A 10971-nucleotide genomic window follows, 5' to 3' on the forward strand; every position below is an offset into this window, starting at 1 on the left:
GTAACAATTTTGCTCAGAAAGTATGATTAGAAAGATTGTCTTTTTACATTATTCATTTACTTCTCCTTTGCCTCAAAGTTTTTCAACATGGAAAACTTAAGTTTCCTAGTGGAAGTAAACTCTGATAATGGCATCTTTAGATCTATGATGTTTAGATTTTCAAATTTTTTTCGATTTTTTGCCATATCACATAGAATAATAGACAAAGTTCTCAGCATAGCCTTTAGAGCTCAAGTTGATCTGGCCTCTGCCTAGCCCTCACACTTCATTTCATAGATTTCTCCCCCTTCATAAAAAGCTCCACCACATTCCATATTTTTAATTGTTTTCCATTCCTTCACTTTGACAATATTTCTTCCAGGAAAAGGACTTTGCTTTTATCAAGGTGTATCTACAAGTGCTCTCCCACTTAGCTTTTGCATAGCTGTTTCTTTTTATATAGATCTTTGGAAAACTATTATATCCCCTCATAGAGACATTTCCTGGCCCCTCTAGTCAAATTAATAGTCATGATTTAGCTTGCCATCTGGTTTATTTTTGTCATAGTATAACGTATTTCACTGTTCCATGATGTCAATAAGAGTAAGAAACAATATTATTTTATAAAACATTGAGAAAGAAAAAAATTGCTGCCAATTTATATTACAATGCAATAATACAGTATTGCTTAGACATTTTATTTGTATCTTTTAAAAGAGATTCCTTAGAATTGATTACATAAATATTTTTCACATTAATGCTTCTTTTCACATTATTATATATTGAAGTCAAATATGCATGCACTTACCGAAATCTGTATGAGTTTTTCCCAGCCATACAATTTCCCACGTAAAAGTTGGAACAAGCCATTGAAGATAGGAGTATAATAGATGCCAAATAAATTTGAGACACAGCGTACTGAGTGAAGACAAATTTCAGATACCTAAATAATTTCTATCCATATTTTTTTACCCAGATTCATTGAAGAATTATGGACAAATAAAGACTGTATATATGTTTAAGGTATACAACATGATGTTGTGGAACCATGTAAATTGATTACCCTAATCAAATTAATTACCATACCCATTACCTCATATACCACTTTTTTTTGTCCAAGTTGTGAAATAATTGCAATTTACTCTCTGAGCAAATTTCAAGTATGCAGTGCATTACTATTAAATATAGAAAATGTAGTTAATAAAGATGTATATTCCCCATATTTGAATGTTTTCACGATCTGTGTCCTAGAGGAAAATACTAAAATAATCATGAGACTCCAACCAGTTTACAGTCAAAGGAATGATTAAAAATACAATTTATTGTTCATGAAAAAATATGATGTATATAGGATATTTACAAAGGAAATTTAAATACATTGCCAAATAATGTCTTTATACTCGCTGTAAAAAATGTTAAAACAAAACAAAAGAAGATATTTATGTACACGGCAGAGGGAGAAGATTTACATTTGGACTTTGATTAGAATGTTTGTATTATGGGGCGCCTGGGGGGCTCAGTTGGTTAAGCGTTGAACTTCGGCTTGGGGCATGATCTTGCGGTTTGTGGGTTCAAAACCCACATCCAGCTCTGTGCTGACAGCTGGGAGCCTGGAACCTGCTTGGGATTCTGTGTTTCCCTCTCTCCACTCCTCCCCCACTCGCACTCAGCTTCTCTCTCTCTCTCTTTCAAAAACAAATAAACATTAAAAACATTAAAAAAAGAATGTTTATGTTATTATTCAGGCTCTATAACTTACAGTTAATCCCACATATATTACTTGATGATATGAGCACTCATCTGATATTTATTTATTTATGAGGATTAATGAGACAGCACATTCAATGAATTTAGCAAAGTGGCATGGCATTAATTGTAATAATAAAAATAAGCACTCCATAAAAGAATAGATTATTATGTTTCATGGTTTCAACAGTTTGAGATAAGTATACAAATAGTGACTTTTAAAATTTTTTATATAAAATATGTTGTGTTTAGCAACAAAGATTTTAATGAAGAGATTTAAACCTTTATTTTAATGTATCGGGAAATCATCCTTTGGCAATAATGACAAGATCACCATCTAGTGGCCAATCATCCTGAATTACAGACACGTGGTCCCAACAAAACTGGAAAGGCTCTCAGAAATAACAAACTCAGTCCTGGTAAGCACAGACTAGATTTAATATACTTATTTTAAATCTGAAAGATGATGGTGTGTTTAGAGTGGAACCCAACAGATACCATATTCACACAAAGGGTGTGATAGAACATAGAAGTTTGTTAAAAATACTTTTAAAAGATACACACAAACTACAACATATTTGATGAAGTATATAGGAAGTAACCTTTGTCAGACACAATATGGAGTATGTATGTAAGAGACAATATATTTTAGAGTAGAGATAAGGGACATGGGCCCTTGATTTAATCACTTTTTTTTTTTTTCCATAAATTTCAGCTCTGTCACTGTCCAACTTTAGGGCTTTGGCAAGTTTTTTAAAGTCAAGTTATTTAACCTGATTATTTTCATATATTTGTAAATCATAGCAATATTATGAGGATAATAGTGGTTTTATTTCCTTTGGATATATTCCCAGAAATGGAATTCCTGGATCATACAGTAGTTCTATTTTAACCTTTGAGTATTGTCAATACTGTTTTCCACAATGGCTATACCAATTTACAGTTCAATCCGTACATAATACACAATAGTTCCCCTTTCTTCACATCTGTGTCACCATTTGTTATCTGCCTTTTGGATAATGAGTATTCTAATAGACATGAAGTAATATCTCACTGTAGTTTTGATTTTTATTTACCTAATGGCTAGTAATGTTGACCATCTTTTCTTGTATCCATTGGCCTTTCATATCTCTTCTTTGGATAAATATCTGTTCAGGTCCTTTGCCCATTTTTCAATTAGGTGTGTGTGGCTTTGTTATTGGGTTGTAGTCTTTATGTATTTTGTATATTAACCCCTATTTCAGATATATAGTTTCCAGCTATTTTTTCCATTACAAAGGTTGTCTTTTTACTTTATTAATGGTTTCTTTTGCTGTGCAGAAGCATTTTAGTTTGATGTAGTTCCAAATGCTTAGTTTTGATTTTGTTGGTTATGCCTAGGTGTCACATCCAAAATATCATTATCAAGACCCATGTCCAGAGGCTTTATTCTTATGATTTCTTCTAGGAATTTCATGGTTTCAGGCCTCACATTTCAGTCTTTAATGCGTTTTGAGTTTCTTTTTGTGAGTGATGTAAGTTATGGGCCTGGTTATATTCTCTTACATGTGAAATTCAGTTATCTCAGCATCATTTACTGAAAAGTCATTTCTCCATTGAGTATTCTTGGTTCTCTTGTCAAATATTAGTTGATTACATGTGCTTTGATTTATTTTTGGGCTCTTGATTCTGTTCCGTTGCTCTTTTTGTCTGTTTTTATGCCAATACCATCCTGTTTTGCTGACTATACCTTTCTAGTATAGCTTGAAATGAGGAAGTGTGATGCCTCCGGCTATATTTTTCTTTCTCAGGATTTCTTTGACTTTTTGGAGTCTTGTGGTTCTATATAAATGTTAGGAGTGTTTTTTCTAATGCTGTGAAAAATGTCATTGGAATATTGGTAGGCATTGTATTAAATCTATGCTTTTGGTACTATTGACATTTTAACACTATTAATTCTTTCAACTATGAACACGGATACCTTTCCATTTGCTTGTATCTTCTTTTATTCCTTAATCAGAGTCTTCTGATTTTTGGAGTTTAGCTCTCTCATCTCCATAGTTAAATTTATTACTAAATATTTTATTGTTTGGATGTTGTAGTAAATGGGATCAATTTCTTTATTTCTTTTTCATAAAACTTGTTGTTAGTGTACAGAAGTGCTACTGATTTTTGGAAGTTAATTTCATTTCTTGCAACTTTACTGAATTCATTGATTAGATCTAACAGCTTTTTGTTTCAGTCTTTAGGATTGTCTCTCTATAAAATCACGTCATCTGCAAATAGGAACCATTTAATTCTTCCTTTCCAATTCTGATACTATTTATTTCTTTTTCTCACCTACTTGCTCTTGCTAGGACTCCTAGTACTATAATGAGCAGGAGTGGAAAGAGTGGACAGCCTTGTCTTGTTTCTGATCTTAGAGGAAAAGCTTTCAACATTTCAGCATTGACTATGATGTTAGCTTTGGCCTCTCATGTACAGTATTTATTATGTTGAGTTATGTTCCTTCTATGCCTCATTTGTTAACAGTTTTTTGTCATGAACGATTGTTGAGAAATGTCATGGTTTTTTTCTGTGCCTATTGAGATGATCATATGATTCTTTTCTTTCATTCTATTAAAGTGATACATCATATTGACTCACTTGCATGTGTTGAAATATCTTGCAGCACAGATATAAATCCCACTCGATCATGGTGAATGATCCTTTGTGCTGCTAAACTCAGTTTGCCAGGTTTTCTTTTTTTTTTGAGAATTCATCCTTTTATTCATTAAGAATATAAGCCTGTAGTTTTCTTTTTATAGTAGGTTTTTCTGGTTTTATTATCAGGATAATGCTGACCTCATAAGATGAGTTTAAGAGTGTTCCTCCTCTTTGATTTTTTTTTAGAAGAGTTTGAGAGGCATTGGTGTTAACTCTTCTTTAGATGTTTGGTAAAATTCACCAGTGAAGCCATCTGGTCTTTGGCTTTTCTTCATTGGGAGATTTTTTATTACTAATTTAATCTCTTTACTAATAATTTGCCTATTCATATTTTCTATTTCTTCCTGGTTCAGTCTGGATAAGTTGTGTGTTTCTAACAATTTTTCCATTTTTCTCTAGGTTGTCCAGATTGTTGGCATTTAGTTGTTCATAGTAGCTTTTTATGATCCTTTGAACTTCTATGGCATCAGTTGTAGTAACCTTTTTCATGGAAAATTTTGTTGATTTGGGTCCTTTCTTTTTAAGATTCTTTTATCCCATACTTAAGATTTATTAATTCAATTTATTAGTTACTCGAGATTTATTTATTAACAGTCTTTGCTGTTAAATTTGCTTATGATAACAATAGCAACAAAAATTAGTAAAATATGTACACATGGAAATCACAAATAGTATGTTTTAATTTAATAAAATGTTGTTATAGTATAATTTTAAATTTTCCAAGCAGGCATATGTCCATATCATTAAATTTTATGTGTTTATTTAAAATACTTGTTTTATTCACACATAGGATTATTCTTCTGAAAAGGTAATTTAAAATTTTTTCTCTATTTTTAAGTTATTTTATTTTTGAATTTTGAATCCAGCAGTAAACTGTTGTATCCTAAAAAGTATTAAAAGTTTTGATAAAACATTAAATCTGATTTCTACAAATAGAAAACTTATGTTGTATTAAGGTCTAATGAATCTATTATGGTTGACTATTGCACATTACTATGGGCATGTGATAAGAATGAGTTTGACATACAAATATGAAACTGGCATATGTTCCTGAGCATAGCTCAGCATCTTTGTTTAATTGTTCAGATCTGATTGAAATTGTGATGTTTTTTCAGCACTAGGGAGACTTTTTTGTCTAAATTATATTCATTATGAACTAGTTCAACTAAACCGTAAGTGCCATTATATATCTTATGTTCTTCCTAGATTGCTGTTTTAAAATCTACTTCAGGTGGTAGGAGAAATAAACTACTTTGATTTAAGATAAAGGGTGGGGATGTGAAAACAGTAGCATTGTAAGGAAAGAAGCTCAAAGCTTCAAATCAGAATATATATGCAGGACTAAAGTTACCAGAAGACTTATGAAAAAAATCACTAAAATTGAAAACAATGATTTTTCAAGTTTCCTTTTTTCTTTATTTTTAAGCTGTATGGAGTGAATATATACAACTCAATGAGTTTGGAGATACTTATATACCCATGAAACCATCACCCACCACCATCAAGGCCATAAACATATCTGTCACCTGCTAAAGTTTCTTCCATCCCTTCACTGGTAATATTATTTTTTGTGGTGAGAACACCTAATGTAAGATTTACAATCTTAGCAAATTTTATGTGTACAATACAGTATTGTTACCTACAGGCACTGTGCTACATAGCAGGTCCTCAGAATTGATCTTGCAAAACTGAAATTTTGCACCCTTTAACCTGCACCTCCTAATTTCCCTTCCCCTCAGCTCTTGGTAACCACTATTCTACTCTGCTTTGATAAGAGAAACTATTTGACTTTTTTTTCAATTCTGAATGTAAATTACCGTACATAGTATTTTCTATTTGTGTCCACTTTCCTTCACTTAGTGCCCTTAGGAACCCCTCTAAGTCTATCCATTTTGTAACAAGAGTAGAAAGATAATCTGTGTTCATGGATTGGAAGAATTTACATTGATAAAATGTCCATAATGCCCCCCAGAAATCTACAGATTCAATGCAAGTTTTATAAAAATCTCAATTGCATTTTTCACAAAAATAGAAAAGAAAAATCCTAAAACCCAAAGGGAATTTCAAAAGACTCGAAGAGTCAATGCATTCTTGAAAAAGAACAAAGCTTGATGCATCACACTTTCTGATATCAAATTATGTTACAAAGTTACAGTAGTTAAAATAGTATGGTACTGGCATAAACATAAACATATAGACCAAGGGAACAGAATAGAGAGCCCAGAAATAAATCCATGTATCTAGGGTCAATTGATTTTCAATAAGGGTACCAAGAATACACAATGTGAAAAGAATGGTTCCAGGTTTTCTCAAAGCACACATTATTCAAGCAACACTTTTGCCATGGAAAAGCAGTTCTTTATTTTAGGAACTATTTTCCAAAGTGCAGTACTAGTGAATAGGAGATTGAGTTTTGGTTTCAGCTATAATATTGAATGGCTATTTGACTTAGGACAAATCAGCCCACTTTAATGAAATTTCTTAATCTTGCATTGCCATATATTAGCAATGTTCTGAATTATCTGTTAACTATAAATTTTTTCTGAATTACTACAATTAAGATGTATTTCTTTTGGGATGCCTGGGTGACTCAGTTGGTTAAGCATCTGACTATAGGTTTGGGCTCGGGTCATGATCTCACAGTTCATGGGTTTGAGCCCCACATCAGGCTCTGTGCTGATAGTATGGGGCCTGCTTGGGATTCTCTCTCTCCCCTGCTTCTCTCTGCCCCTCCCTAACTCTTGCTTTCTCTCTCTCTCAAAGTAAATAAATAAACTTTTTTTAAAAAAGGTGTATTTTTTTCTTTGATTGAACTAGACTCAATTAAAATAATAAAATTCCAGGGGCGCCCAGGTGGCTCACTCGGTTAAGCTTCTGATTTCAACCCATGATCTCATGGTTTCTGGGTTCAAGCGCCTGCTTGGGATTCTCTCTCTCTGCCTCTCCCCCACTCATACTTTTTTTCTCTATCAAAAATAAATAAATGAGAATTTAAAACTAAAAAGAAATAAAATACAATAAAATCCCATGTAGACTGGTTCAGCATGTATGCATTGGCAGAGAAATGTTGCTATAGATGGCAACTTTGGTGGTTCACAAGGTATCAACCACATTTTTAATTTCCTGTAAATCTGAGTTACTTTTAGCTTATAAAGTTCCAAAGTTAGGGCACACTCAGATTAACCTAATCAGACAAATCAGTTCAATACCGTAGCCTATAAACAAAGTTTCTTATTATGTAACAATTTCAAATGACCCTATATAGTTAGGAGCAATTTAGTTTATTAAAAGAAGAAAGAACAGAAAGAAGAAAGTAATATGTAAAAAATAAACCATGGCTAAAAATTTCTTTTACTCTAGAAGCTTAAAAAAAAATAACTATCTCTACTATATTAGGTCAGGTAGAACCCTGTCTTGTGTTCATAAACACCCTAAACGTATCACTATATTTGTTCTTGCTTAATAATTTTGTAGCTGTAGATTTACCAGTTTCTCACAAGTTTGTGAACTCTTTTGAAGGTAAAATACTTATTCTCAAGAACCAGACCAGAATCTGGGGCACAGATGCTATTAAATGCTGTTTGACTAAATAAATGGTAGGTGAATAGATGAATTGATTCGTACTACACTATTAAATTGCTATAATTACAACTGTGTATGCATTTCTTTTTTTTTAATTTATTAAAAATTAATTTATTTTTGAGAGACACAAAAAGACAGGTCATGGACAGGGGAGGGGCTGAGAGAGAGGGAGACGGAGAATCTGAAGCAGGCTCCAGGCTCTAAGCTGTCAGCACAGAGTCCAGCGCAAGGCTTGCACCCACGAACCATGAGATTGTGACCTGAGCCAAAGTCGGGTGCTTAACTGACTGAGCCACCCAGGTGCCCCTGTGTATGCATTTCTTCACTGATGTAATGCCCGGCATCGAACTGACATAGTAAGAAGGATATGACTAAGCTAAAAGTGTTTGTTGTTTGTAGATATTTACATCTTACAACAAATCTTCAAGACAAAAACATCTTCTGGCAATGCGTAAGAATGTGAACATATTTATTGGTTACCTATGGGGATGAAGTAAAGAAAATCAGATGTGGTGTTGGGCATTAAATGATTTTGAGTAATTTCAAGACCATGTTAGAAGAAGAGTTAATTACTCTCTATCTTATTAGTATATTTTAAAAAAATGTTAGAGGAAAGATGTGAATAAATTCTATACCCAAAAGCTGGTTTAGGAAATTTGAAATAGTATTCTCCATTGCTTTGGAAGGAAGTTTGAAGGTGGTCAAATACAACAAAAAGAAGTTTTGTTGTAAGCAGAGGCATTCTGACTGGGACCACGAGTTATTCATTTTCAAAAACACGCGTTGTTGCATCTACATTAATAAGGATTAGAGGTTGGGAGGGTCAAGGATGTACTTGATAAACCTCTCTTGTTGATTTTCTTTTCTTCTTTCTTGATTGAAAGTTTTTGTTTTAATTCCAGGTAGTGAACATACACTGTTATATTAGTGTCAGGTGATTTAATTCCCTGCAACACTGGATGCTCATCACAAGTGCACTCTTTAATCCCCATCACCTGTTGCACTTATCCCTCCACCCACTTCCGCTCTGGTAACCATCAGTTTGTTCTCTATAATTAAGAGCCTGTTTTTCGGTTCTTGGTTTCTCTCTCTCTGTCTCTCTCTCCCTCTCCCTCTCTCTCCCTCTCTCTCTCTGTCTCTCTCTCCCTCTCTCCCCGCCTCCTTGTTTTTTCCTTTTCTTCTTTCTTTTCCCTGACTTGATAACAGTAAAGGAAATCTTAATAAGAAGTCACCTTAACTCAGTTAAGCATCTGACCTCGGCTCAGGTCTTGATCTCATGGTTCCTGAGCTAGAGCCCAGTTTCTGGTGAGCTCAAGCCCCACTTTGGGTGAACAGGAGCCCTGCTTTGGGTGAGCACTGCCTCTCTCTCTCTCTCTCTCTCTCTGCCCCTTGCTCACTTGCACTCTCTCTCTTTCTCTAAAAACAAAAACAAAAACTAACAAACAGAAAAAACACAACTTGGGGTACCTGGGTGACTGAGTAGGTTGAGTGTCTGACTTCGGCTCAGGTCATGATCTCATGGCACATGAGTTTGAGCCCAGTGTCAGGCTCTGTGCTGACAGCTCAGAGCCTGGAACCTGCTTTGGATTCTGTGTCTTGCTCTCTCTCTGCCCCTCCCCTGCTCGCTCTCTCTCTCTCTCTCTAAAAATAAATAGATATAAAATTTTTTTAATTAAAATTTTTTTTTTTAAATTTAAAAGCAAGATTTAACATACTGAAGCTCAAGAGGGACAACAAAAATATTTTATTTTATAGACCTTGAAAAATGGATTTTGCTTACTATGGACCATTGGTATCAGTAAGTTCTCAAAAACTCAATCATAGAACAGTTTACTACATCTGATCCCCACTACGCTGAATGATTTGCAAGGTCCACTAACATGAGAAATTCTGCTCCTGAAATAATTAAAATGTAGATGTGATTGTATTATATTTTAAAATGACATTTTCAGTACACTAAAATTTCTATTGCAAAAAGTTTACTAAAGGGAAAATAGTAATTTTAGCTATTTAACAAGGATGTAAACATTGAAATATATTTTAGTGTGAATCTCAATATTTTTTGTGTGTTTGCTTACTAATTTCTTATAAAGATCATTTGTCTCTCTCATCCTACAGCATCATTGCATCCAAAAAGCTGTGTGACCTTATGATGATCCTCCAGTGGTCAAGGTAGAGAAAAAATTTAAATATTTTTTTCTTTGTGGATTTAAATACTTATATATGTATATCTATATCTACCTACCCATACACAAAGATACTTTAAAGTTTTAGATAATGTCTATAAGCCTCTAATTTCCTTCTTGTTCCATGTCCCCACGAATCTTATAAATATGCGCCAGGGAAACTTCTACCTACACTTTTTCTGTATATGCAAGGCTCAAAATGTTTGGGGCTGGGTGGGGTGGGACCTGATTTCTTGCCTAGGTTTAATTTGCTAAAAACTATGCCCTGCTCTTGATACAATTTAGCCTGGAGGAAAATGTGAGGTTTATAATTATTATGTCTGCAATTCACACAAAGGTGCTTTGGTAAATTTAGGAGTCGGTAAGTAGCTAAATCTGACAGTAATGGTGACTTGTATCTGAGTGAATTGTATAAATTACAGTAAGAGAGATATGCTGTACCTAGGGTATATTGAATATCAAGACAGCAAAGTGCTATTACATTCCAGACCTAGCTTAGAGTAGCAGACCATTTATTAAAATATTATCGATCCATTCCCAGTAAGTTATTGCCTTTTATAAGTTCTAAAAGTCATGCATTTATATGGAAACCATTCTCTGTATCAAAATATCTAATTGTTGTTAAGCTTTAAAGAGATGAGTTCCACAAAGGGGCAAGGGTCTGAATCCCCACATGCCTGAGTCATTTAAATATTTACCTGACTTTGAAATTTAAAGGTAATGAGTTTCACTGATTTTCAAATAAATGCAGAAATTTGTAAGCAAAACATGTCCCAATGCCCCAAAGTGTGTT

Source organism: Herpailurus yagouaroundi, unplaced genomic scaffold, assembly GCF_014898765.1.
Source record: "Herpailurus yagouaroundi ecotype Mexico unplaced genomic scaffold, PumYag 186, whole genome shotgun sequence".
In the NCBI taxonomy this organism is placed as follows: domain Eukaryota; kingdom Metazoa; phylum Chordata; class Mammalia; order Carnivora; family Felidae; genus Herpailurus; species Herpailurus yagouaroundi.